The following is a 26,263-nucleotide window of genomic DNA, read 5'->3' on the forward strand; positions in this document are numbered from 1 at the left end:
ATACCTAATTCAAATTATAAATTCCCAAATCCTTATTTTAACAAAAAATTACCAGATATCAGAAAAGCAAAGCACAACATGGACTATTGAATTCGGTTCTCTAGTCCCATTTGATATCAGTTCTGCAATATCTACCTTCCTGAGTTTCATTCCCATACTTGAGGGTTTTGAGTATTTTACCATGATTAGTTATTAAGGCCAAACATAAGATATAGGAGGCTGGGCATCTAGAGGAATGACTTGAGGACCAGTGATGCCTCAATTTCAGAAGTTTCAAAAAACAGGATGGAGTCTATTTGGTGTTGCCATTTGTGGATTCTACAGTCTTGACCTAGATATGCAGAACCCATGTCAAAATTCCAGCTAAACTCAGAGCTGTAGGAGCCACCAAAAGTACATACATATACATCAGCCACCAAAACTAGACAAGATTGATGAAGGTAAGTGCATTCTTCCAGGAATCAGATATAGATATTTCCTGAGAGACACAACTAGATTATGCCAAATACAGAAGTGAATGCTAGTGGCAAACGAGTGAACTGAAAATGGACTTCTTGTTTGTAGATTTTCAGGAAAGATTACAAGAGCTGAAGGGGCTTTAACACCATAAGAACGACAATGCTAATGAACCAGAGCTTTCTGATACTAGACCTATGTTCAAGAATGTACATGGACAGAGTTATGGCTCCAACTGCATATGTGGAAGAGGATGGACTTGGTGAGTTCTAATGGAAGGAGAAGTCCTTGGTCCTCCCTAGGTTTAACTCCAAGTTCCAGGGAATGTTAAGGGGTAGTAAGATGGGTTATAGAAGACGGGCAGGGGGACCAGATAGGGATGTTATGGGCCAGAAAAGGGGAAAGGACATAACAATTTAAATGTAAATAAAGGAACATCCAGTTAAAAAAAACAATAAAATTTGCTAAAAAATGAGAGATATAAAAGAAAAAAAAAGCTGCCAACTAATCATAACTATTGACTTGGAAATCTAAAATGATAGAGAGAGTAATACTAGTGGAAAGACTGAGATGATGAAGTCTGAAATAGAGCACTTCTCTCTCCAAGATAGAAGTCTCAGACAGAGAGAAACTGGACAATAGGTATCCAAAACACTGTAGAGTTTACTCTGAGCTGAGGACACAATACTTGTCCATCCCATCTTCCTTAGTAACTTTCTCTTTTTGACAAAATGTATAAAGTCCATGATCTGTCAGGAATACAACTGTGTCCTTTACAACACATGACTTTTGGAATATAGAAATGAATGATATAAAGTCTCTGACTACCAGGAAGCAAAAGATCAGGGAAGTGCAGATGCATCTGAGAGTCTCCCAGTTCCTGTTTCCCTTATGTGGAAGGCACAGAAAAAGGCTATCTCTTCAGTGATCCCACTCAACCCCTAACAAGGACACACTAAGCTTTCCCAAGCACCTCATATTTCTTCCTTGTTTTTTATACCAAGACATAAGTCCAGCTTCCTTCTCCCCATATCATATCTCTTCATCCTCTTTGTTCTAACTCCCAAATTGTCTCTGAATTAGAGGCCAATTAGCAAACCCTAGAGTTATTGAAGGAAAATCTGAGAGGCAGTTGCAGTCATGACAACAGAAGGAGGTAGGGCTCACCAGGTTATAAGAGAGTTTTCATGGAGGTCCTAATGATGCTGTCACTGAGAACTACCGTGGTCTACTTGCTGAACACTTTTCCTCACATTGACCAGATTCGAGAGTGCCCTTACCAGGTATGTCTCATGTGGCACAGGACACCTGTATGTACTACATCACTCTAAAGTAGAGACTTCTCTATGCTTCACCAGTGGTTACATGCTCATAATGCAGAAAGTTATTAAGGGGCATAGCATGGGTAAAAACGGTTTAGGAACATGGAGAGTAGGAGATTCTTGCAGATATTAGTTTTATTGACAGGTAATTCCTGTGACATACAGTTCAATTTTCTGGGTTTTCTCTCTTTCCCAAAGGCCATATTTTCTCTAAAACCTTTAATTGAATGAATATTGTATTTCAATTTCTTACTGTAATTCCTTGATAGGGGATTTTGTAAATGTTCCTCAATGTGGAATCAAAAATTCCATTTGCCAATTACATTTTCTGAAATGATTTTGGTCAGAGAGGGGGCCCAGCTATAGAGTGAGTATAAGAGTGTGAATACTGTGTACCTACTTCAAATGATGAATTCCCAAATCCTTATTTTATCAAAAAATTACCAGTCATCAGGAAAGCAAAGGACAATATGAAGTTTGAATTCAGTCCTCTAGTCCCACTTGATATCAGTACAACCCTTTGTACCTTCCAGTGTTCCCATGGCCAGACTTGATTGTTCAGGACTTTTTACCATAATTCTTTCTTAAGGACAAATGTAATCTACCAGATGATGGGCGGGGAGAAGAATGTCTTGAGGACCAATGAAACATCTTCTTCAATAGGTTCATAAAAACAGGAAGGAGTCTATTTGCATTGTCATTTGTGAATCCTACATTCTTGAAATAGTTGGGCAGAATCCATGTTAACTTTCCATTGAACCATTTAGGTGTAGGAGCCACCAAATGTATATATGTATACATCAGCCAACAAAACTCGATAAAATTGATGAAGGTAAGAAATACATCCTGCCAGTAATTGGATATAGATATTTAGTGAGAGACACAGATACAGCATGTCGAATACAGAAGTGAATGCTGGTAGCAAACCATTGAACTGAAAACGTACCTCTTTTTGGTAAATTTAGAAAAAGGATTAGAAGATCTGAGGGTGCTTTCAACCCCATAAGAACAACTAAGCCAGTGAACCAGAGCTTTTGCTTACAAGACCAATATACAAAGAAAGTACATGGACTGACCTATGGTTCCAAATGCATACGTTGCTGAGGACGGCCTTTTTGGGCAACAATGGACATGAAGCCCTTGGTCCTCCCTAGTTTGTCTCCCAGTTCAAGGGAATGTCAACAAACAGAAAGACTGGTTAGAGAAGTAGGAAAAGAGAACAAGTGGGATCTGAAGGGCAAGAAACTTGGAAAGAAAATTATATTTTAAATGTAAATATAGAAACATCCAGTTATTAAAAGCAATAAAATTTGCTAAAATGAGAAACATATCAAAGAGAAGAAAGTTGCCAAGTAATCGCGCATATTGACTCAGAAATCTGAAGTGGTATTCAGAGTAATATTATTGGAGAGACTGAGATGATGAAGTCTCAACTACAAGTACTTCTCTCTCCGAGATATCAGTGTCAGACACAAACTGCAGTATAGATATGCAAAACATGGAGGAGTTTACTCGGAGCTCAGTACTCAATACTTGTTTTTCACTACTTCCTTAGGACCTTTTCTTCTGACAAAAAGAGTAAAGGTCATAACCTCTCAGGAAAACAAATATGCCCTTCACAACACTTGCCTTTTGGAATAGAGAAATGAATGATATAATCCTACTGATTTCCAGAAACCATAAGAACAGGGAAGCACAGATGTATCTGACAGGCTCCCAGCTTCTGATTCCCATATCTGAAAGGCTCAGATAAGGCTATCTCTTCAGTGATATCACTCAACACCTACCAAAGACTCACTGAGCTTTCCTAAAAACGACATATTTCTTCCTTGTTTTTTATACCAAGACAGAAGACCAGCTTCCTTCTCTCCATTTCCAATCTCTTCATCCTCTTTGTTTTCACTCCCCTATTTGCTCTAAATTAGAGGCCAATTAGTAAACCCTAGAAATACTGAAGTATTTCTGAGAGGCAGTTGCAGTCAGGACAACAGTTGTGACATCACAGAAGTTATGGCTCTCCAGGTTACAAGAGAGTTTTCAGGGAAGGCCTAATGGTGATGTTAGTGAGAAATGCCATGGCCTACCTGCTAAACAATTTTCCTTACGCTGACCAGATTCGAGAGTGCCCTTTCCAGGTCCATCTCCTGTAACACAGTGGGAACCTCTAGGTACTCCATCTCTCTGAAGCTCGAGACTTCTCTCTGCTTGACTAGTGGTTACATGCTCTGAATGGAGAAAGTTAGTCAGGGTATTGGCATGGGTGGAAAATATTTATGAGCATGGAGTGTAGGGGATACTTCTAGATAATATTTTTATTGACAGGTCATTCCTGTGACATACAGTTCAATTTTTTAGGTTTTCTATGTTTCCCAAAGACCAGTATTTTCACTACACACATTTAATTGAATGAATACTGTATTTCAATTTCTTATTGTAAATTCCTTGTTAGCGGATTTTTTAAATATTCCTCAATGTGTACTCAATAATTCGGTTTTCCAATTCCATTTTCTGCAATGATTTTGGTCACAAACCGTGCCCAGCTGCAGAGTGAGTATAACAGTGTAAATACTGTAATCCTACTTCAAATGATAAACTCCCAAATCCTTATTTAACAAAAAATTATGAGACATCAGGAAAGCAAAAAACAACACGGACTATTGAATTAAGTTCACTAGTCCCATTTGATAACAATACACTCTATCTAACATCCAGTGTTTGCATGCCCAGACTTGAGTATAGGATAATTTACCATGATTATTCTTAAGGCCAAACATAAAATACCCGATGATCGGTAGGGCAAAAAAGGTCTTGAGGACCAGTTAAACATCTACTTCAATAGGTTCATAAAAACAGGAGAGTCTATTTGAAATAGTCATTTGTGAATTCTACATTATTGACATATTTAGGCAGAATCCATGATAACATTCCACTTAACCACTTAGGTGTAGGAGACACCAAATGTATATATGTATACATCTGTCAAAAAAACTAGATAAAATTGATGAAGGTAAGAGGTGCATTCTGCCAGGAACCAGATATAAATATTTACTGAGAGACACAGATATAGCATGTCTAATACAGAAGTGAGTGCTGGTAACAAACCAGTGAACTTAAAATGGACCTCTTGTTGGTAAATTTTGAAAAAAGAATTAGAAGAGCTGTAGGTGCTAACAAACCCATAAGAACAACGTTGCCAATGAACCAGAGACTTTTTATACTAGACCAATATAAAACGAAAGTACACGGACTGACCTATGGCTCCAAATGCATATGTGGCTGAGGATAGCCTTTTTGGGCAACATTGGAAAGAGAAGCCCTTGTCTTCCCTAGTTTGTCTCCCAGTTCAAGGGAATGTCATGCGGCAGAAAGGCTGGTTAGAAAAGAAGGAAATGGAACTGGTAGGGAACTTATGGTCAGGAAACTGGGAAAGGAAATAACATTTTAAATGTATATATAAAACATCTAGTAAAATAGAAAAAAATTGCTAAAAAATAAAAAAAAACATGAATGATATAAAAGAGAAGAAAGCTGCCAAATATTCTAACATATTGACTCAGAAGTGGAAGTCAGGTTGATACTAGTATAAAGACTGAGATGTTGAGGTCTCAACTAGAAGCACTTCTCTCTCCCATATATCAGTGTCAGACACAAGGTGCACTATAAGTTTCCAAAGCATTGAGGAGTTTAACTTGAGTTAGGGACACAATACTTGTTTTTTCTTCTTCCGTAGGTCCTTTTCTTCTTGACAAAAATAGTAAAGGTCATGAGCTCTCAGGAAATCTACTGTGCACTTCATAAAACTTGGTTTTGGAATAAAAAAATGAATGATATAATCCCTCTGTCATCCACGAACCATAAAAACAGGGAAGTCAAGATGTTTCTGAGAGTCTCCCAGCTCTTGATTTCCTTATGTGGAAGGCTCAGATCAAGGCTATCTCTTCAGCGATACCACTCAACCACCACCCAGAACTCACTGAGCTTTCCAAACGACCTTGTTTTTATACCAAGACAGAAGGCCAGTTTCCTTTCCCCTATTTCCAATCTCATCATCCACTTTGTTATCACTCTCCAATTTTCTCTGAATTAGGGGCCAATTATTAAACCCTAGAGTTCCTGAAGGATATCGAGAAGCAGTTGCAGTTATGAGAACAGTTGTGAAATCATAGAAGAAGGTATGACTCTCCAGGTTACAAGAGTGTTTTCGGGAAGGCCTAATGGTGATGTCACTGAGAACTGCCATAGCCTACATCCTGAACAGCTTTCCTTACATTGACAGGATCGAGGGTGCCCTTTCCAGGTCCGTCTCCATTGATGCGGAGGAAACCTTTACGTACACCATCTCTCTAAAGCTAGAGATTTCTGTCTACTTCAATAGAGGTTACATGTTCTGTATGGAGAAAGTTAGTCAGGGTCTTGGCATGGGTAGAAAAGATTTAGGAACATGGAGTGTCGGAGATTCTTCTAGATAGTACTTATATTCCCAGGTTCATTCCTGTGACTCACTTCAATATTCTAGGTATTCTCTGTTTCCCAAAGGCCAGTATTTTCCCTACAGACGTTTAATTGAATGAATGTTGTATTTCAATTTCTTATTGAAAATTCGTTGATAGGGGACTTTGTAAATATTCCTCAATGTGTACTCAAAAATTCTGTTTTCCAATTCCATTTTCTGCAATGATTTTGGTCACAAAGGGGGCCCAACTAAAGGGTGAATATAAAAGTGTAAATACTGTGTACCTACTTCAAATGGTAAACTCCCAAATTTTTATTTTCTTGAAAAATTACCAGACATCAGGAAAGCAAAGGACAACATGGACTATTGAGTTAAGTTTCTTGTCCCATTTGATATCAGTACTACACTCTCTAGCTTCCTGTGTTGTGAAGGCCAAAAGTAAGATACCGGATGATGTGCAGGGAGAAGAATGGTTTGAGGACCTGTTAAAGGTCTACTTCAATAGATTATAAAAACAGGAGGGATTCTTTTAAAAATTGTCATTTGTGAATTCTCCATTCTTGAAATAGTTGTGCAGAATCCATGTTAACATTCCTCTTAACTACATAGGTGTAGGATCCACCAAAAGTATATATGTTTACATCAGCCAACAAAACTAGATAAGATTGATGAAGGTAAGAAGTGCGTTCTTCCATGAACTGGATATAGATATTTCCTGAGAGACAGAGATACAGCAAGTCAAGTACAGAAGTGAATGCTAGTAGCAAACTAGTGAACTGAAAACGGACCACTTGTTAGTAATTTTTGAAAAAAAATATTAGAAGAGCTGAAGGTGCTTTCAACCCCATAGGAACAACAATGCCAATGAACCACCACTTTCTCATACTAGACCAATATACAAAGAACGTACATTGAACCTATGGCTCCAAATGCATATGTGGCAGAAGATGAGATTTTGAGCAACATTGGAAAGGAAGCACTTGTCTTCCCTAGCTTGTCTCCCAGTTTAAGGGAATGTCATGCAGCAGAAAGGCTGGATAGGGAAGAAAGAAATGGAATGGTTAGGGATTTTATGGGCAGAAAACTGGGATAGGAAAGAATATTTTAAATGTAAATATAGAGAATTCCAATTAAAAAAATCAATAAATTTCTCTAAAAAATAAAAAAATGAATGATATAAAGGAAAAGAAACCTGCCAAGTAATCACACATATTAACTCAGAAATCCGAAGTGTAATAGTAAAGTAAAATAGTGAAGTAATTAAATAGTGAAGTAGTCAGAGTAGTACTCGTGGAAAGTCTGGGATGATGAAATCTCAACTAGTAGCACTTCTTTCTTCCAAATATCAGTGTCAGACAGAAACTGCACTATAGATATCCAAAGCATGGAGGAGTTTACTCAGACCTAGGGACACAATACTTGTTTTTCACTTCTTCCTTATGACCTTCTCTTCTTGACAAATTGAGTAAAGGCCATGAGCTCTTAGGAAAATAACTGTGCCCTTCACAACACTTGGCTTTTGGAAGTAAGAAATGAAGGATATAAACTCTCCAGGAACCATAAGAACAGGGAAGTCCAGATTCTTCTGAGGGTCTCCCAGCTCCTGATTCCCTCATGTGGGAGGCTCAGATCAAGGCTATCTCTTCACCCATAGCACTCAACCCCTATATATGTCTCACTGAGCTTTCCGTAGGACCATATATTTGTTCCTTGTATTTTGTACCAAGACAGAGGACCAGCTTCTTTCTCCCTATTTCTGATCTCTTCATCCTCTTTGTTATCACTCCCCAATTTGCTCTTAATTTAGAGGCCAATTAGTAAAACCTAGAGTTACTGAAGGAATATCTGAGAGACAGTTGCAGTCACGACAACTCATGTGACATCACAGAAGAAGCTAATGCTCTCCAGGATACAAGAGATTTTTCATGAATGAACTAACTATGATGTCTCTAAGACCTGCCATGGCCTATCTGCTAAAGAGCTTTCCTTAAATTGACCAGATTTGAGGGTGCTCTTTCCACATATATCTCCTATTACACAGTGGAAATGTTTGCGTACTCCATCTCTCTAAAGCTAGTGACTTCTCTTTGCTTCATTAGTGGTTAAATGCTCTGAATGGACAAAGGTAGTCAGGGTCTTGGCACGAGTCGATAAGATTTAGGAATTTGAGTTTAGAAGATTCTTCTAGATAATATTTTCTTTTTCAGGTTCATTCCTGTGACACACAGTTCAGTTTTCTTCATTTTCTCTGTTTCCCAAAGGCCAGTATTTTCCCTACAGACCTTTAATTGAATGCATGTGTATTTCAATTTTTATTGAATATTCCTTGATAGGTGACTTTATATATATTCCTGAATTTGTACTCAAAAATTTGCTTTTCCACTTCCATTTTCTGCAATGACTTTAGCAACAAAGGCGCCCAGCTATAGAGTGATTATAACAGTGTAAATAGGGTGTACCTACTTCAAATGGCAATCTCCAAATTCCTATTTCATCCAAAAATTTCCAGATATCAGTAAACCATAGGACCACATGGAGTATAGAATTTGGATCTCAGGTCCCGTTTGATCTCGGTTCTTCAATATCTCTTTTCCAGTGTCTCAGGGTTAGATTTGAGGTTTTTGGATGTTTTACCATGATTCTTTCTTGAGGCCAAACATAAGATAGAGAAGGATGGGAAGTGATAAGAATGGCTTCAGGACCAGGGAAACCTCAACTTCAATAGTTTCATAAGAACAGGAGGGAATCTATTTGCCAATTCCATTTGTGGATTCTACATTCTTGACCCAGTTGCATTGAATCTATGATAAAATTCCCCCTAACTTCATACAGTAGGATCCACCAAAAGTTTGATCAGCCACCAAAACTAGATAAGATTTAGGAAGCTAAGTGCATTCTACCAGGAACTGGATATAGGTCTTGCCTGAGAGAGAGCTGGAGCATGTCAAATACAGAAGTGAATGTTAGTGGCAAACCAGTGAACGGAAAACGGACCTCTTGTTGGTAGGTTTTGAGAAAGGATTACAAGAGTTGAAGGTGCTGTTAACCCCAAAAGAAAAACAATGTCAATGAAACAGAGCTTTCTGGTAATAGACCAATATTTAAAGAATGAACACGGACAGACCTATGGCTCCAAATGTATATTTGGCAGAGGATGGCTTTGCTGGCACCAATGGAAGGAGAAGTCCTTGGTCTTATGTTGGTTTGTCACCCAGTTCAAGGAAATGTCAAGGGGTAGAAGTATGGTTAGATAAGAAAGGATTGTGAACAGGTAGTGATCTTATGGGCAGGAAACTAAGAAAGGAAATAATATTTTAAATGTAAATATAGACTCATCCACTTTAAAAACACTAAAATTTTATAAAAAATAAGAAAGAAAGATATAAAAATAAAGAAAACTGCCAACTAATCACAGTTATTCACTCAGAAATCTATAGTGGTATTCAGAGTAATACTAGTGGAAAGACAAAGATGATGGAAGTCTCAATTAGAAGAACTTCTTTCTCCCAGATATCAATGTCAGACACAAACTGCACTATAGGTATCCAAATCTTGGAGGAGTTTCCTCTGAGCTGTGGACATAATACTTGTCCATCCTTCTTCTTTAGGACCTTTTTCTTAGGACAAAAATAATAAAGGCCATAGCTCTCAGAGAAACAACTGTGCCCTCTCAAACTCTTGGCTTTGCAATAAAGAAATGAATGAGATAAATCCTCTGACATCCAGGAACCATTAGAACAGGGAAGTCCAGATGCTTCAGTGAAGCTTCCAGCTCTTGATTCCCATATGAGTAAGGCTCAGATCAAGTCTATCTCTTCAGTGATACCACTCAACCCCTACCAAGGGCTCTCTGAACTTTCCCAGTACCACTTATTTCTTCATTTTTTTAATACTAAGACAGAAGGCAAGCTTCCTTCCTCTCTTCTCTGATCTCTTCATCCTGTTTGTACTCCCTCCCAAATGGCTGTTTACTCTGAATAAGTGGCCTATTAGTAAACCAGAGAGGTACTGAAGGAATATCTGAGAGGCAGTTCCTGTCAGGACAATACTTGTTACATCACAGAAGAACTTAGGGCTCTCCAGTTACAACAGATTTTTCAGGTAGTGCCTATTTATTATGTCACTGATAACTGGCAGGGCCTACCTACTGAACAGCTTTCCTTACATTGACCAGATTCAAGGGTGTCCTTTCTAGGTCTGTCTCCTTTGGCACAGTGGAAACCTTTACGTACTCCATCTCTCTAAAGCTACAGAATTCTCTCTGCATCACTCGTGGTTACATGCTCTTATGGAGAAAGTTAGTCAGGGCCTTGGCATGTGTCCCAAAGATCTAAGAATAGGGAGTGCAGGAGATTCTACTGGATAATAATTTTATCCCTAGTTCCATTCCTCTGGCTTATAGTACAATTTCCTCAGATATCTCTCTTTTCTAAAGGCCAGTATTTTCCCTACAGACCTTTTGTTTAGTGAATATTTTATTAAATTTTTTTGTACATTTCTTGATAGTGGAATATATATATGTATGTATATATATATATATATATATATATATATATATACATATATATATATATACACACATATATATATTGCTGAATGTGTACTCAAATGTTCTATTATCCTATTCCATTTTTTGCTATGATTTTGAAACAAAGGGGGCCCAGCTCTATAGTTCTAAATATCTTGTATTTACTTAAATGATAAACTCCCAAATCCTTATTTTATCCAAAAATTACCAGATATTAGTAAAACAAAGGACAGCATAGACTATATGATACATTTCTGTAGTCGCATTAGATAGCAGTTCTCTAATATCTATCTTCCTGTGTTTCAAGGGCCAGACTTGAGGGTTTTGGATGTTTTACCATGATTCTTTCTGAAGTCCAAACATAAGGTTCATGTCATGGGCTGAGGGATGAGGGGCTTGAGGTCCAGTGAATCTTCTACTTCAATAGGTTCATAAGAATAGGATGGAGTCTCTTTGGCTTAGTCATTTGTGGATTCTAAATTCTTGACCTAGTTTCACAGTATCCTTGTTAAAAATCAACAAAACACCCTAGCTGTATGAGGCACCAAATAAATCTTAGCCATTCTGATTGGTGTGCTGTGGAACCTCAGGATTTTTTTTTATTTCCATTTACCTAGTGGCTAAGGATGTTGATATTCCTCAGTTGAGAATTCATTGTTCAGCTCTACACACACACACACACACACACACACACACACACACACACACAGACACACACACACACACTCAGCAACCAAATGTAGATAAGATTGATGAAGCTAAGTAGTCTATGCTGCCAGTGAACTGAAAACGGACATCTTTTTGGTAGAGTTTGAGAAAGGATTAAAAGAGCTAAAGGTGCTTTCAACCCTATAAGAACAACAATCATAATGAACCAGAGATTTCTGGTACTAAACCAATATTCAAAGACTATACATGGATAGAACTATGGCTCCAACGGCATAAGTGGCAAAGGATAGCGTTGTTGGTCACCAATGGAAGGAGAAGTCCAATGGAAGGAGAAGTCCAATGGAAGGAGAAGTCCTTGGTACTGCCTGGGTTTGACTCCAAGTTCAAGGCAAAGTCAGCGGGCAGTAAGGTGGGTTATATAAGAAGGTTAGCGGATTTAGATATGGCAATTGTGGAAAAGAAACTGGGAAAGGAAATAACATTTGAAATGCAAATGTAGAAATATCCAAATAAAAAAGCAATAAAATTGTATTAAAAATAAAAAAATTGAAAGAAAGAAAAGAAACCTGCCAGATAATCAAACCTATTGACAGAGAAATCCAAACAGTCACTGTCTGGAAATGGTATTCAGTGTAATACTAATGGAAAGACTGAGATGATGAAGTCTCAACTAGATCCCTTCCAGATATCAGTGTCAGACACAAATTGCACTACAGGTATACAAAGCTTGGAGGCATTTACACTGAGTTGAGGACACAATACTTGTCTTTTCTTTGTTTCTTTGTACCTTTTTCTTCAGGGCAGAAAGAGTAAAAGCCATGAGCTCTGAGGAGAACAACTGTGCCCTTCCCAACAACTAGTTTTGGAATGAAGAAATTGATTATATAAACTCTCTGATTTACAGGAACCATAAGAACAGAGAAGTCCAGATGCTTCTGAGAGGGTCCCAGCTCCTGATTTGCATATGTGGAAGGCTCAGATCAAGGCTATCTGTTCAGCAATACCAGTCAACCCCTACCAAGGAGGCACTGAGTTTTCCCAAGCACACATATTACTTACCTTTTTTAGACAAAGACAGAATGGCAGTTTTCTTCTACCCATTTCTGATCTTTTCATCCTCTTTGTTCTTACTCCCAAATGGATGTTTATTCTGAATTAGATGCCTATTACTGAACCCTAGAGGTACTGAAGGAATACCTGAGATGCAGATGAAGTCATGACAACAATTGTGACATCACAGAAGAAAAATCTCTCCAGGTTACAAGAGATTTTTCAGGCAAGGCCTAATGATGATATCACTGAGAACTGCCATGGCCTACCTGCTGAACAGCTTTCCTTACATTGACCATATTTGAGGGTGTCCTTTCCTGATATGTCTCCTGTGACACAGTGGAAACCTTTATATTCTCCATCTCTGTAAAACTATAGATTTCACTTTGCTTTATATGAGATTACATGCTCTGAACAGAAAAAGTTAGTCAAGGGCTTGGAATGGGTAGTAAAGGTCTTTTAACATAGAATGGATGGGATTCTTTTGGATATTAATGTTATTCCCAGGTACATTTCGTGAAATACAGTTCAATTTTGTTTCTCTTCTCTGCTTCCCAAAGGCCAGTATTTTCACTACGGACCTTCAATTGAATTAATATTGTGTTTCACTTTCTTACTGTACATTCCTCGATATGGGACTTTATAAATATTTCTGAATGTGTACTCAAAAATTCCGTATTCCAATTCCTTTTTCTGCAATGATTTTGTAAACAAATGTGGCCCAGCTCTAGAATGAGTATAACAGTGTACATATTGTGTACCTACTTGAAATGATAAACTCACAAATCCTAATTTTATCCCAAAATTACCAGACATCAGTAAAGCAAAAAACAACATGGACTGTAGAATTCGGTTCTCTAGTCCCATTTGATACCAGTTCTGCATTATCTACCTTACTGTGTTCCCGTGGCAAGACTAGAGTGTTGTGGATGCTTGACTATGATTCTTTCTTCAGGCCAAACATAAGATTCACGAGGTTTGGCAGGGTGAGGAATGGCTTGAGGTCCTCAGTTTCATTAGGTTCATAAGAACAAGAGAGAATCTATTTTGCACTGTCCTTTTTAGATTCTACTTTCTTGACATTATTCCCCAGAATCCATGTTAAAATTCCATCTAATCTCTCTCTCTCTCTCTCTCTCTCTCTCTCTCTCTCTCTCTCTCTCTCTCTTTCTCTCTCTCTCTCTCTCTCTCTTTCTCTCTCTATCTCTCTCTCTCTCTAGAGAGAGAGAGAGATGTAGATGGAGATGCAGGTGTAGATGTAGATATAGATATAGATATACAGATATATATATATATATATGTATATGTATATATATATATATGTGTGTGTGTGTGTGTGTGTGTGTGTGTGTGTGTGTGTGTGTATCAGCCACCAAAACTAAATAAGATTGATGAAACTTAGAATTGCATGATCAGAAGATATGGATATAGGTCTTTCCTGAGAGACACAGCTAGAACATGTCAAATACAAAAGTGAATGGTAGTAACAAAAAAGTGAACTGAAAGCACATCTCTTGTTGGTAGATTTTTGAGGAAGGATTACACGAGCTGAAGGAGCTTTCAGTCCAATAAAAAAGACAATGCCAACGAACCGGAGTTTTCTTGTACTATATGAATATTCAAATATAATACATGGATAGACCTATGGCTCCAACTTCATATGTAGCAGAGAATGTCCTTGCTGGGCACCAATAGAGGAGATGCCCTTGGTCTAAACTAGGTTTTATTACCAATTCAAGGGAATGTCAAAGGGCATAAAGGGAAATTATATAAGAAGTGTGGGGGGACGGGGAGGGATCTTATGGACAGGAAACTGGGAAAGGCAAAAATATTTGAAATGTAAATATGGAAAAATCAAATTAAAAAGCAAAAAAATTGCTAAAAAATAAAAAGAATTAAATATGTTAAAGATATGAAAACTGCCATCTAATCATACATATTGACTGAGAAATCTGAAGGGTCACAACCAGGCAATGGGAGACAGAGTAATATTAGTGGAAAAATGATATGATGAACTATAAACATGTCTCTCTCCCAAATACCAGTAACAGAGACAAACTGCACTATAGGTATCCAAATAATCGAGGAGTTTACTGTGAGCTGAAGAGACAATACTTGTCTTTCACTTCTTCCTTAGGACCTTTTTCTTCTGGGCAAAAAAAAAAATAAAAGCCATCAGCTCTAAGGAAAAGAACAGTGCCCTTCGCAACGCCTGGTTTTTGGGATAAAGATATTAATGATATAAACTCTCTGACTAACAGGAACCACTTGAAGCAGGGAAGTCCAGATGCTTCTGACACGCTCCGAGCTCCGAGCTCCTGATCCCATGTGTGGAAGGCTCAGATCAATTCTATCTCTTCAAGGTAACTACTCAACTCCTACCAAGGACTCAGTGAGATTTCTCTGGGTGGACATATTTCTTCCTTTTTTTTATACCAAGACAGAAGTCCATCTTCATTCTCCCCATCTCTGAGCTTTTCATCCTCTTTATTCTTACTCCCAAATTGATGTTTCCTCTGAAATAGAGGCCAATTAGTAAAACCTATAGGTACTGAAGGAATATACGAGAGGCATTGCAGACATGACAACATGATATCACAGGAGAAACTAGGGATCTCCAAGATACAAGAGATTTTTTCATGGAGGGCCTAATGATGATGTAACTGAGAATTTCCATGGCCTACCTCTAAACAGCTTTCTTTACATTGAGCAGTTTCGAGAGTGCCGTTTCCAGGTATGTGCCCTGTAACACAGGGGAATCCTTTATGTACTCTGTCTCTCTAAAGCTAGAGACTTCCCTTTGCTTCATTACTGTTTACATGTTCTGAATGGACAAAGTTAGTCAGGGTCTTGGCAGGGGTAGAATGATCTAGACACACAGAGTAGAGGAGATACTTCTGGATAATAATTTTATTCCCAGTTCAATTCCTGTGACATACAGTGCAATTTCCTAGGTTTTCTCTGTTTCCTAAAGGACAGAATTTGCCCTACAGTATTTTGACTGAATATTGTATTACACTTTCTTATTGTACTTCTTTTATTGGAGACTTTGTATATATTCCTTTGTATATATATATATATTTGTGTACTCAAAAACTGTATTTTTCAATTCATTTTTTGCACTGATTTTGGCAACAAAGAGGGTCGAGCTATAGAGTAAATCTAAGACTTTAAATATAGTGTACCTAATTCAAATGATAAACTCCCAAATCATAATTTTATCCCAATATTACCAGACATCAGTAAAGCAAAGGACAAAGTGAAGTACAGATTATGTTTCTTGTAGTCCCATCAGATATCAGTACTCTAATATCTGAATTCCTGAGTTCACAGGGACAGACTTGAGGGTTTTAAATAAATTACCCCGATTCTTTCTTCTGGTAAAACATAAGATTCAGGAGGATGGGCAGGGAGAAAAATCACTTGAGGTCAAGATAAACCTCAACTTCAATAGTTTCATAAGAACAGGAGGGAGTCTATTTGACATTGTCATTTGGTGATTCTACATTCATGACCTAGTTTCCCAGAAAACATGTTAAAATTCCACCCAACATCCTAGCTGTAGGAGGCAGCAAAATGTGTGTGTGTGTGTGTGTGTGTGTGTGTGTGCATACATTTTCTATATATATTTCAGACACCAAAATTAGATAAGATTGATGATGCTAAGAAGTGCATGCTGTGTGGAAAACAAGGGCACTGGAGAAAAATTCCTGAAGAAACCATGGCCTATGATCTAAGATCAAGAATCAACAAATGGGATCTCATAAAACTGAAAAGCTTTTGAAGGCAAAGGATACTGTGGTTAGGAAAAAACAGCAACCAACATATTGGGAAAAGATCTTTACCGATCCTACAACAGATAGAGGGCATATATATATATATATATATATATATATAATCTCCAAACTCAAGAAGTTAGACAGCCACAGGGAGTCAAATAACCCTATTAAAAATGGGGTTCAGAGCTAAACAAAGAATTCACAGCTGATGAACATGGAATGGCAGAGAAACACCTAAAGAAATGTTCAACATCTTTAGTCATAAGGGAAATAAAAATCAAAGCAACCCTGAGATTTCACCTCACACCAGTGAGAATGGCTAAGATCAAAATCTCAGGGGACAGCAATTGCTGGCAAGGATGTGGAGAAAGAAGAACACTCCTCCATTGTTGGTGGGATTGCAGACTTGTACAACCCTTCTGGAAATCAGTCTGGAGGTTCCTCAGAAAATTGGACATTGAACTACCTGAGGATCCAGCTATACCTCTCTTGGGGATATACTCAAAAGATGCCCAAACATATAAAAAGACACGTGTTCTACTATTTTCATAGCAGCCTTATTTATACTTTCCAGAAGATCGAAAGAACCCAGATGCCCTTTAACAGAGGAATGGATACAGAAAATGTGGTACATCTACACAATGGAATATTACACAGCTATCAAAAACAATGCCTTCATGAAATTCATAGGCAAATTGATCGAACTGCAAAATATCCTGAGTGACGTAACCCAATCACAGAAAAACACACATGGTATGCACTCATTGATAAGTGTCTATTAACCCAAATGCATGAAATATCCTAGATGCACAGAACACGTGATACTCAAGACGGATGATCAAAATGCGAATGCTTCACTCCTTCTTTAAAAGTGGAACCAGAATACACTTGGCATGGAATAGGAAGGCAAAGATCAAATGAGTGGCAGAAGGAACACCCATTCAGAGCCTGCCCCACATGGGGCCTATACATATACAGTCACCCAATTAGAAAAGATCGATGAAGCAAAGAAATTCAGACTGACAGTTACCACATGTAAATCTCTCCTGAGAGTCACAGTCAGAATACAGCAAATACATAGGTGAATGCCAGCAGCAAACCAATGATCTGAGAAAGGGAACTGCGTTGTAAGAATCAAAAAAAGGACTGGATGACCTTAAAGGGGCTCGAGACCCCATATGAACAACAATACCAACCAACCAGAGCTTCCAGGGAGTAAGCCACTACCCAAAGACTATACATGGACTGACCCTGGACTGTGACCTCATAGGCATCTATGAATATCCTAGTAAGAGCACCAGTGGAAGGGGAAGCCCTTTGTCCTTCTAAGACTGAATCCCCAGTGAACGTGATTGTTGGGGGGCTGGAGGTAATGGGGGGAGGATGGGAAGGGGATCACCCATATAGAATTGGTTATACAATGGACACCTTTACATACTACATCGCCCTAAAGTTAGAAACTACTTCTTGCTTCATTAGTGTATACATGCTGTAAATGTAGAAGGTCAGGCACTGGGCATGCAGAGAAAAGATCTAGGAACATGGGGTGAAATAGATTCTTCTGGACAATCATTTTATTCCCAATTCCATTCCTCTGACATACAATTCAATTTCCTAGGTTTTCTATGTTTTCCACAAGCCAATATTTTTTCTACAGACCTTAATTGAATGAATTTCACATTACATTTTCTTATTTTACATTCCTTGATAGGGGACTTTATAAATATATTCCTGAATGTGTACTCAAAACTTCTGTTTTCCAATTCCAATTTTTTAAATGATTTTTTCAACAAAGGGGACTCAGCTATAGAGTATAATAATTTAAATATTATGTACCTACTTCAAAGAATAAACTCCCTAAACCTTATTTTATCCAAAAATTACCAGAAATCAGTAATGCAAAAAACACCATGGAGTATAGAATGCAGTTCTCTAGTCCCATTAGATATCAGTTCTCACATATCTACCTTCCTGTGTTCCCAGTCCCAGACTTGAGGGTTATGGATGTTCTACCATGATTATTTCTACAGGCCAAACAATATTCAGAAGGATCGGCTGTGAGAGGAATGGCTTTAGGTCCACTAAAACCTCAATACCAATATGTTTATATGAAAAGGAGGGAGTCTATTGGTCATATTCATTTGTGGATTATAAAATCTTGACCTAGTTGTGCAGAATCCATTTTAAAATTGCACCTAACCAGCTGTACGAGCCAACAAATGTATGTTTACTAGCCACGAAAACTAGATAATGTTGATAAAGCTAAGCAATGCATTCTGCAAGGAAGCTGATATAGATCTTCCCTGAGAGACACAGGAAGAACCTGTCAAGCAGAGAAGTGAATGCAAGTGGCAAACCAGTGAACTGAAAACAGACCTCTTGTTGGTATATTTTGAGAAAGAATTAAAGGAGCTGAAGTGGTTTTCAACCCCATAAGAACAACAATGCCAATGAACCAGAGCTTTCTGGGTCTAAACCAATATTCAAAGTCTAAATGGACAGACCTATGGCTCCAACTGGATATGTAGCAAAGGATGGCTTTTTTGTGCATCAACAGGAGAAGCCCTTCATCCTCCCTGGGTTTGACTCCCAGTTCAAGGGAATGTCAAGAAGCAGTAAGGGACATTGTAGAAATGGGGAGAGGGACAGTTTAGGGATCTTATGGGCCGGAAATTGGGGAGGAAATAACATTTGAATTGTAAATATAGAATTATCCAATTGAAAAAAGGAATAAAATTTGCTAAAAAAATAAAAGAAATTAAAGTAAAGAAATCTGCCACCTAATCACACCTACTGATTCAGAAATCTAAAAGGTCACTGTCAAGGAATGGAACTCAGATTATTACTAGTGAAAAGACTGAGATGATGAAGTTTCAACTAGAAACAATTCTATCTCCCAGATATCAATGTCAGACACAAACTGCAAAATAAGACCAATTTTTCCCTAAGTTTCAAACCACAGATGAAAATCACCACGTGATTCAGGTAGTCTCTTTACTCTCCTTAAAACAAACTTAAGCACCTTCTATTGTTGTTGTAAAAATTAATAAAAATAAAAAATAAAAAATAAAAATGAAACAGTAAATGTTTTTCTCTGGTTGGTTTACCCTGCTTGGGTTCCACACCTCAGTGCCCCAGATATCTGCTGGATATCTTGGCAGAAACACAGCCCAGCCACACACTTTCTTACAGTGAGACTCTTACATATAAAAACACACCACACAATAATCTTATTTCCAATTGGTAAGATATAATTGCCCACTTAAACATACAAAGCCCGGTACCATCTATCCCTTGCACCTTATATTTACCAAGTCTCCAGCTTCTCCCACAACGACTCCTTGCTTCTCCTCTCTCTCTCTCTTTCTTTACTCACTCTCCCAAATATATCAACCCTTTCATGCTTTAGTTTCTCTTTCTCTTACAAAGACTCCTAGCTTCTCCCCTCTCTCCATCTCCTGTCAATTCTAACTCTTCTCAGTTCCCCATCCTGTCCCTAAACCGTTCCCTTCTCCTCCTAGCTTCCTTCTCCTCCCCTATCTCCATCTCCTGTCTCTTCTAACACTTCTCAGTTCCCCATCCTATCTCTAAACCATTCCCTTCTCCTCCTTGCTTCCTTCTCCTCCCTTCACACTCCCAACTGTTCCATCCTCTCCCCCTCCTGCTCAGGTTCCACTGGCTCAACTGTCAGCAACTGTTCTCTCTAACCCTATTCTCTGAATCTAATCCCCCTCTTGCTCCTGACATTTCCCTCTGTCCAAATCTCACGCTCTTGCCTTTATTTAACAAATTCAGAGAAAATTTCAAGGCAAACCACAACATTCTATCAATTCTAAAATCAATATGCAACTTAAAACTCAGGGCTTTAGCCCAAAATATATCCATCACTTAAGCTCTCTACCCGGAGCCACAGATTTTTCTTTAACCTTAATAACTTCTACAATATATGTCTGCATTCACTCTGCCTGCTGTTACAGACATTTATCACAACTCTCAACTTGGTGGTAGTGACTAATTTTTCCTTATCTAAGTTCTGAAGCTTTTATGAAAATCCCCCCTGTTTCAGGAAATGTCCCTACACTCTTCTTTCTAAAACCAAATTTTATCACTTTTTAATAATACCTTTAATAATGAAGTACCTTGTGTAGCTAGGATTTAATCCCAAAATTCACTTGGAGCCCACCTTAAAAAGAATATGAGTATCCTGAAAAACTTTCTAAACAACTTTCTTTAAAAAGCAGCTTTAATCTCTTAACTCTCTGAGCTGCCCTTACTTATCACAGAGCAGCGGACCTACAGCCTGTCAGTACAGGCTGCTTCGCTTTTTCATTATTTGAATTCCTGGCCTTAAGTTATCACATGCCTTAACATAGAGCCTGTGTCCTCTTACTTAGAAAATAAAACTTTTCAGTAAACTCTAAGGAATGCTATTGGATTCTTGATCATCACCTTGGTTCATGATCTGTTGTAAAAAGAGAAAAGAAAAAAGTAATGTTGCCTTTTACACCGCTAGCACTGGCACCATATTGTCCCATGATATCTGGTAGATATCTTTGGGAAAACACATCCCCACTCCTTGGCTGCCCAGTGTCTCTTGCTGCCACACACTTTCCTATCCTCAAACCCTCATGTAAAAGAACACACAACACAATAATTTTGACCCAATTAATAAGATATAATTGCCCACTTAAACAAACAAAGCACTTTACCATCTATCCCTTAGGAACATTAATACCAACCTGTAAATACAGAGAGCAGAATCTTGACTTCACCTTCAATGGCTTCTCACCCTCTCCTCTTCCTGTCTCTCCCTTTTCCTCTAGTCTCCTCCTCTCCTTTCAAACATCTCTCCCGCCCATCCATCCTTCTCCTCCAATGACAGGATTCCTTCTATCCTGTTCCTGCCCCTCACATGTACTTTACAAATTCAATGGGAGGTGGTTCTTGTGAAGTCACCTGAGTTCTGAGTACAAGACTAGGCAACTATCCTTGGGCCAGTGGATTTAGCATCAAAATACAGATAACTTCAGGGCAAACCACAACAAGTAGCTTTGATATCCTAGTGAAATCTTTCAAGCCGTTAAAAATTGCAAATGTGAACATGTACTAATTTTCTTCTCCTGCTTGATGGTGAAAAAAGTGGTACCCAACACTGTATGAGACCTAGTATTACATAATACACGTAGAGAAAACAAATTACTCCCAAGGCCAACGTAACTTCATAAGTAAGCAATTTGTTATAAAGTAACAAAGAACATACAAAGTACTTTTTTCAGTTGGTTTCCCTTCACTGTAGGCAGCAATTTGAATTTCTAGAGCAATGGTTAAGTATTGTATTATTTATCATTAAAAGTACCCTCATAAGAATCTTTAAAAAAAAAAAAGAAATCTAAACATCTGTATAAAAACGTCATATCTGCTTTAAATGATCAGAATATACGTCTGTGGTTGGAAATCCTTATTAAATCTTATCAGGAAGCTGAGGGTAAAACTGGGTCAGAAATCAGTCATCAACAGTCCAGCTTCTGTGACAGTCACACCATTACCTGTGCCACCATTGTTTTTGATCCCAGCCTTTCCGAACTTCAAATTGTTCCATATATATATATATATATATATATATATATATATATATATATATATATATATTTTACATCAGAGACAGTAGTGAAAACATCTTAGCCCGCTTCACGAACAATTTTATTTTCCCAAAAGCTTTTTAAGGGTTGTGGTCGTCTCTGACCATTGTACATTTCTTCAGGCAATGATGAAAGCACTGATCTGCCCCAGAGGCAATCCCTAAAAGACCTTGACCACTGTTATTGCCAATACCAATGGTGCTGCCTTGTGAGTGGTGGGAATCTCCATGAGGATTTTCATGCACTTCTTAGATTAAGAGAGATATGAGTGGTATAACCGAGCAACTCTCTGCATGAAGTCCTCGTTGGGTTCATGACTCACCAATGCCCAATGAGACTGTGCTGAAGAGTGGGCCATAACCCAGGAGTTCTAAATCTCTATGCCATTTCTCCTTCTCAGGCCTTGGCCATACTCCATGTAAGAACCAAATTTGAACCATTCTTTTACCATGGATAGAATTTCAAATACTCTACTGATAGTGGGCATCCTTACATTGTCCTTGACTTTAATGGAATTGCTTTATGTTTCTCTCCATTTAGGTTGATGTTGGGTAACGACTTGCAGCTCATTGCTTCTATTATGTTTCTGCATAGGACTGGTATCCCTGCTCGCTCTTATCCTTTTAACATGAAAAGGGTTTCGAATATTTTTGCAAGCCTTTTCAGCATCTAATCAGATTATCATGTGATTTTTTTCTTTTATTTTCATTAGGTAGTGCATTATATTGATGGATTTTCAGAAATTGAACCATCCCTGCCTCCCACTAGAAATTAATAATTGCACAGCATAACCTACAGAAGTGTTCTCATATTCACACACATACTCTAACAGCTCCTCCAAAAAACAAAAACTAAACATGTTAACAAAAAAAGCCATGCACCCTACAGAACATATCTAATACTCACATACACACTCAAACATCCCAATCGAAAAAACAAAAACCAAAAAAATATGCAATCAAAAAAAAAATAACCATGCTTCGACAACATCAAAATAGAATGAACTAAATATCACTTATCATTAATGCCTTTAAGCATTAATGGCCTCTACTCAATAGTAAAAGAACACAGGCTATCACAATGGATTTAAAAACAGGATCTATCCTTCTGTTGCACTCAAGAAACACAATCCAGCAACTGAGATAGACACAACCTCATACAAAGGTGTTTGAAAAGCTTTTCCAAGCAAATAGACACAAGAAACAAGACGGCGTAGATATTCTAACATCCAGCAAATCAGACTTTCAACCAAAAGTAATCAATAGAGTTGGGGAAGGACAATTCATATGCATCAGAAGAAAAATCCACCAAAATGCAATCTCGATTCTAGATGACTATATGCCAAAGACAAAGGCAGCAATATTGCTGAAGCTTAAATATCAAATTGAACCTCACAAATGAGTAGTAGGGAATATCAATGTCCTACTCTTACCAAGGGCAGGCCATTGAGACAGAAATTAAAAAAAAATGATGTAACTAACACGGGGTTCAATTAAGTTGACCTCACTGATATCTACATAATAATTCACCTGAATACAAAAGTAAACACTCTCCTTTCAGTACCTCATGGAACCTTATCCTAAACTGACCATGTTCTCACACTCTAAAAAAGCCACAAGGGATACAGAAAGACTGTGCTAACCATTGTATTTTCTCAGATGACAATGGATTAAAACTGGACTTCAACAATAAGAAAAAGTGTATAAACTCATTGAAATTCAATAACTCGCAACTGAAGAACCATCAGTTCAGAGAAGACATAAAAAAAAGCATTCCTAGAATTCAAAGAAAATGAAGGCACAGCTTCTCCAAACTTAAGGGAAATAAGGAAAGCATTGCTAAGAGGAACATGCATATGCAGCACAACGCGCTTTCATAAAGAAACCAGAGAGAACCAACACTAGCAACTTCCCAGCACACCCTAAGTCTCTAAAATAAAAAGAAGCAAATACATATTAAAGGAGGAGACAGCAAGAAATAATCAGACTCGGGGTGAAAGTGGTACATCAGAAACAAAGAATACAAAGATCAACAAAAAAAAAAAAATAGCTGGTTCCTTGGGAACATCAACAAGACAGACAAACCCTAAGACAGATAATGTACTAGGAGGAGAAATAGCATCCAAATCAGAAATGATCAGGGAGCCACATCCATGGACACTGATGAAAGTCACAAAATCCTTACGTCTCACTTCAGAAACCTGGTGGTTACACAATTTGAAGCTCTGAATGAAATGGATGATTTTGTAGATGGATAACACTGACCACATGTAAACTGAGGTAAGATAAACTATGTAAATAGCTCTACAACACCTAAAGAGACAAAAGAGTAATTAAAAGTTTCCCCACTGAAAGAGCCACAAGGCCAGATTGTTTGAGCACAGAGTCCTACCAGATTTTCAAAGAATTCTCAACATACTCCAAAAAACAGAAACAGGAGGAAAATTGCCAAACTTATTCCTTGACAGCACAGTCACCCTGACACCTAAATCACAAAAGGACTTAACACAGCAAGAATTTCAGACGAACTTCCCTTAAGAACATAGGTGGAAAAAATACTAGGTAAAATTATAGAAAACAAAATCCATGGTCACATGAATATTCCATCCAGTGCCATCTAGTAGGCTTCCTCCTGTAGCTGCAGGAGTGGTTCAGTCTATGAAAATCGATCAAAGTGATTCACCATATAAGCAAACTGAAGTGTAAAAAATTCTGCCCTCAGCATTTCACATTAACTTGTGAGCTACACATGGAGTTAAACTTTGTTTAAGTTGCATATAAACCAATATATATATATATATATATATATATATATATATATATATATATACACCTAGCTATACTACTCCTGGCCTTATAACTGAAAAGACCTCTGCCATACCTCAAGGACATGTGCTCCATAAGTTTCCTTACTGCTTTCTTCATAATAAGAAGGAAATAGAAATAACCCAGATGCCCCTCAACCAAAGAATGGCTACAGAAAATGTGGTTCATTTATAGTATGGAATACTATGCAGCTATGAAAATAAGTACATTGTGAGGATGTAGTCAAGTAGATGGAATGAGAAAGTATTGTTCTGAATGAGGTAATTGAGACACAAAATAACATGTACATATTCACTTAAAAGAAGGTATTAGCCATAAAGTACAGAATTCACAAGCTACGATCTACGGAACCAAAGAAGCTAAACAAGAAGAAAGGCCTAAGAAAATGCTTAAATTTCAGTCAGAAAGATGAATAAAATAATGAGAATAGGCAGATGGAAGGAAAGGATTGGGTGGTGAGAGGATGGGAAGGGAAATGGGGTTTGAGAATCATTTCTTGGGAGAGACGGGCAAGAGGGACAGAGGGCCAAGAGAATAAACTGAAATCAGTGACTGTCCAGGGTGGGTGATATCTGTATTATTTGCCTGCAATCTGGGATGTGTGAGGCTACCCCAGCATCCATGAGGGTGACTTTAGCTGAGATTCGTAGCAGTGGGGATACGGGTACTGAAATGGTCACTTTCCATAGCCACAGAGGACCCAAGGTGGAAGGATAATAACCCAAACACACTCCCAAAATTTTGACCCAGAATTTGTCCTCTCTATAAGAAACACAAGTACAGAGATGGAAGAGGAAATGAGGGAATGGCGACAAGGTAAGTGGCCGGATGTGAGACTTATCCTATGGGCAAACGGCAAACCCTGACATTATTACTGGTCCTTTCTTATGTTTGCAGACAGGAGGGTAGCATTATTGTCCTCTGCAAGACTCAACAGAGCAGCCGACTGACACACGTGCACAGACATACGGCCAAATATTGAATGGAGCTCAGTGAGTCTCACTGAAGGGCTGAGGGAAGTGTAGACAGAGACAGAGGAGCACAATGGTCCTCACGTGGGGTCACTAAACCAGTCACTTGTCTGTGGATCCTGTTCTCCTACCCGGGCTGCGTTTTCAGGACCTGGTGGGAGACGATGAATGTAGTTGAGTAGAGACTTGATGTGCCAGGGGAGAGGGTGAACCCAGAGGGGTCCTCCACTCTCTCAGATAAGAAGGGGAGAGGATAGAAGGAGGGAGTATAAATGGTAGGAGCCTGGAGGAGTGTGGTTCCAAGGCAGCATTCAGAATGCTACCTGGTGAATAGATGCAACCATTCTAGCAAGGGACTCAGGCATGACATCACTGGGAAGGGGGCGGGACATCATGGGTGTGGGACATGACATCATGGTGGTGGGGCATGACATCACGATTATCCATCAGAAGTAATTATCTGGCTAAACATTCATCACGAGTGTCAGCTCCACAGGCTCACTGAAGATCCTAAACCATAGTTGTTAGTGAAGTTATATATAGAAAAACCCAGTCAATATCTTATCTTGTG

The 26,263-nt window shown here is 38.3% G+C and overlaps 1 long non-coding RNA gene across 1 annotated transcript; it reads left to right on the forward strand.

Annotated features, from left to right (window-relative positions):
• The first annotated feature begins 581 nt into the window (after window positions 1-581).
• On the forward strand, window positions 582-25,735 carry LOC120099700 (uncharacterized). Its single transcript, XR_010062307.1, has 3 exons — window positions 582-718; window positions 14,740-14,841; window positions 25,619-25,735. It is a non-coding gene; the product is annotated as an uncharacterized LOC120099700 (long non-coding RNA).
• The last annotated feature ends 528 nt before the right edge of the window (window positions 25,736-26,263 follow it).

Source organism: Rattus norvegicus, assembly GCF_036323735.1.
Source record: "Rattus norvegicus strain BN/NHsdMcwi chromosome Y unlocalized genomic scaffold, GRCr8 chrY_unlocalized_29, whole genome shotgun sequence".
In the NCBI taxonomy this organism is placed as follows: Eukaryota; Metazoa; Chordata; class Mammalia; order Rodentia; family Muridae; genus Rattus; species Rattus norvegicus.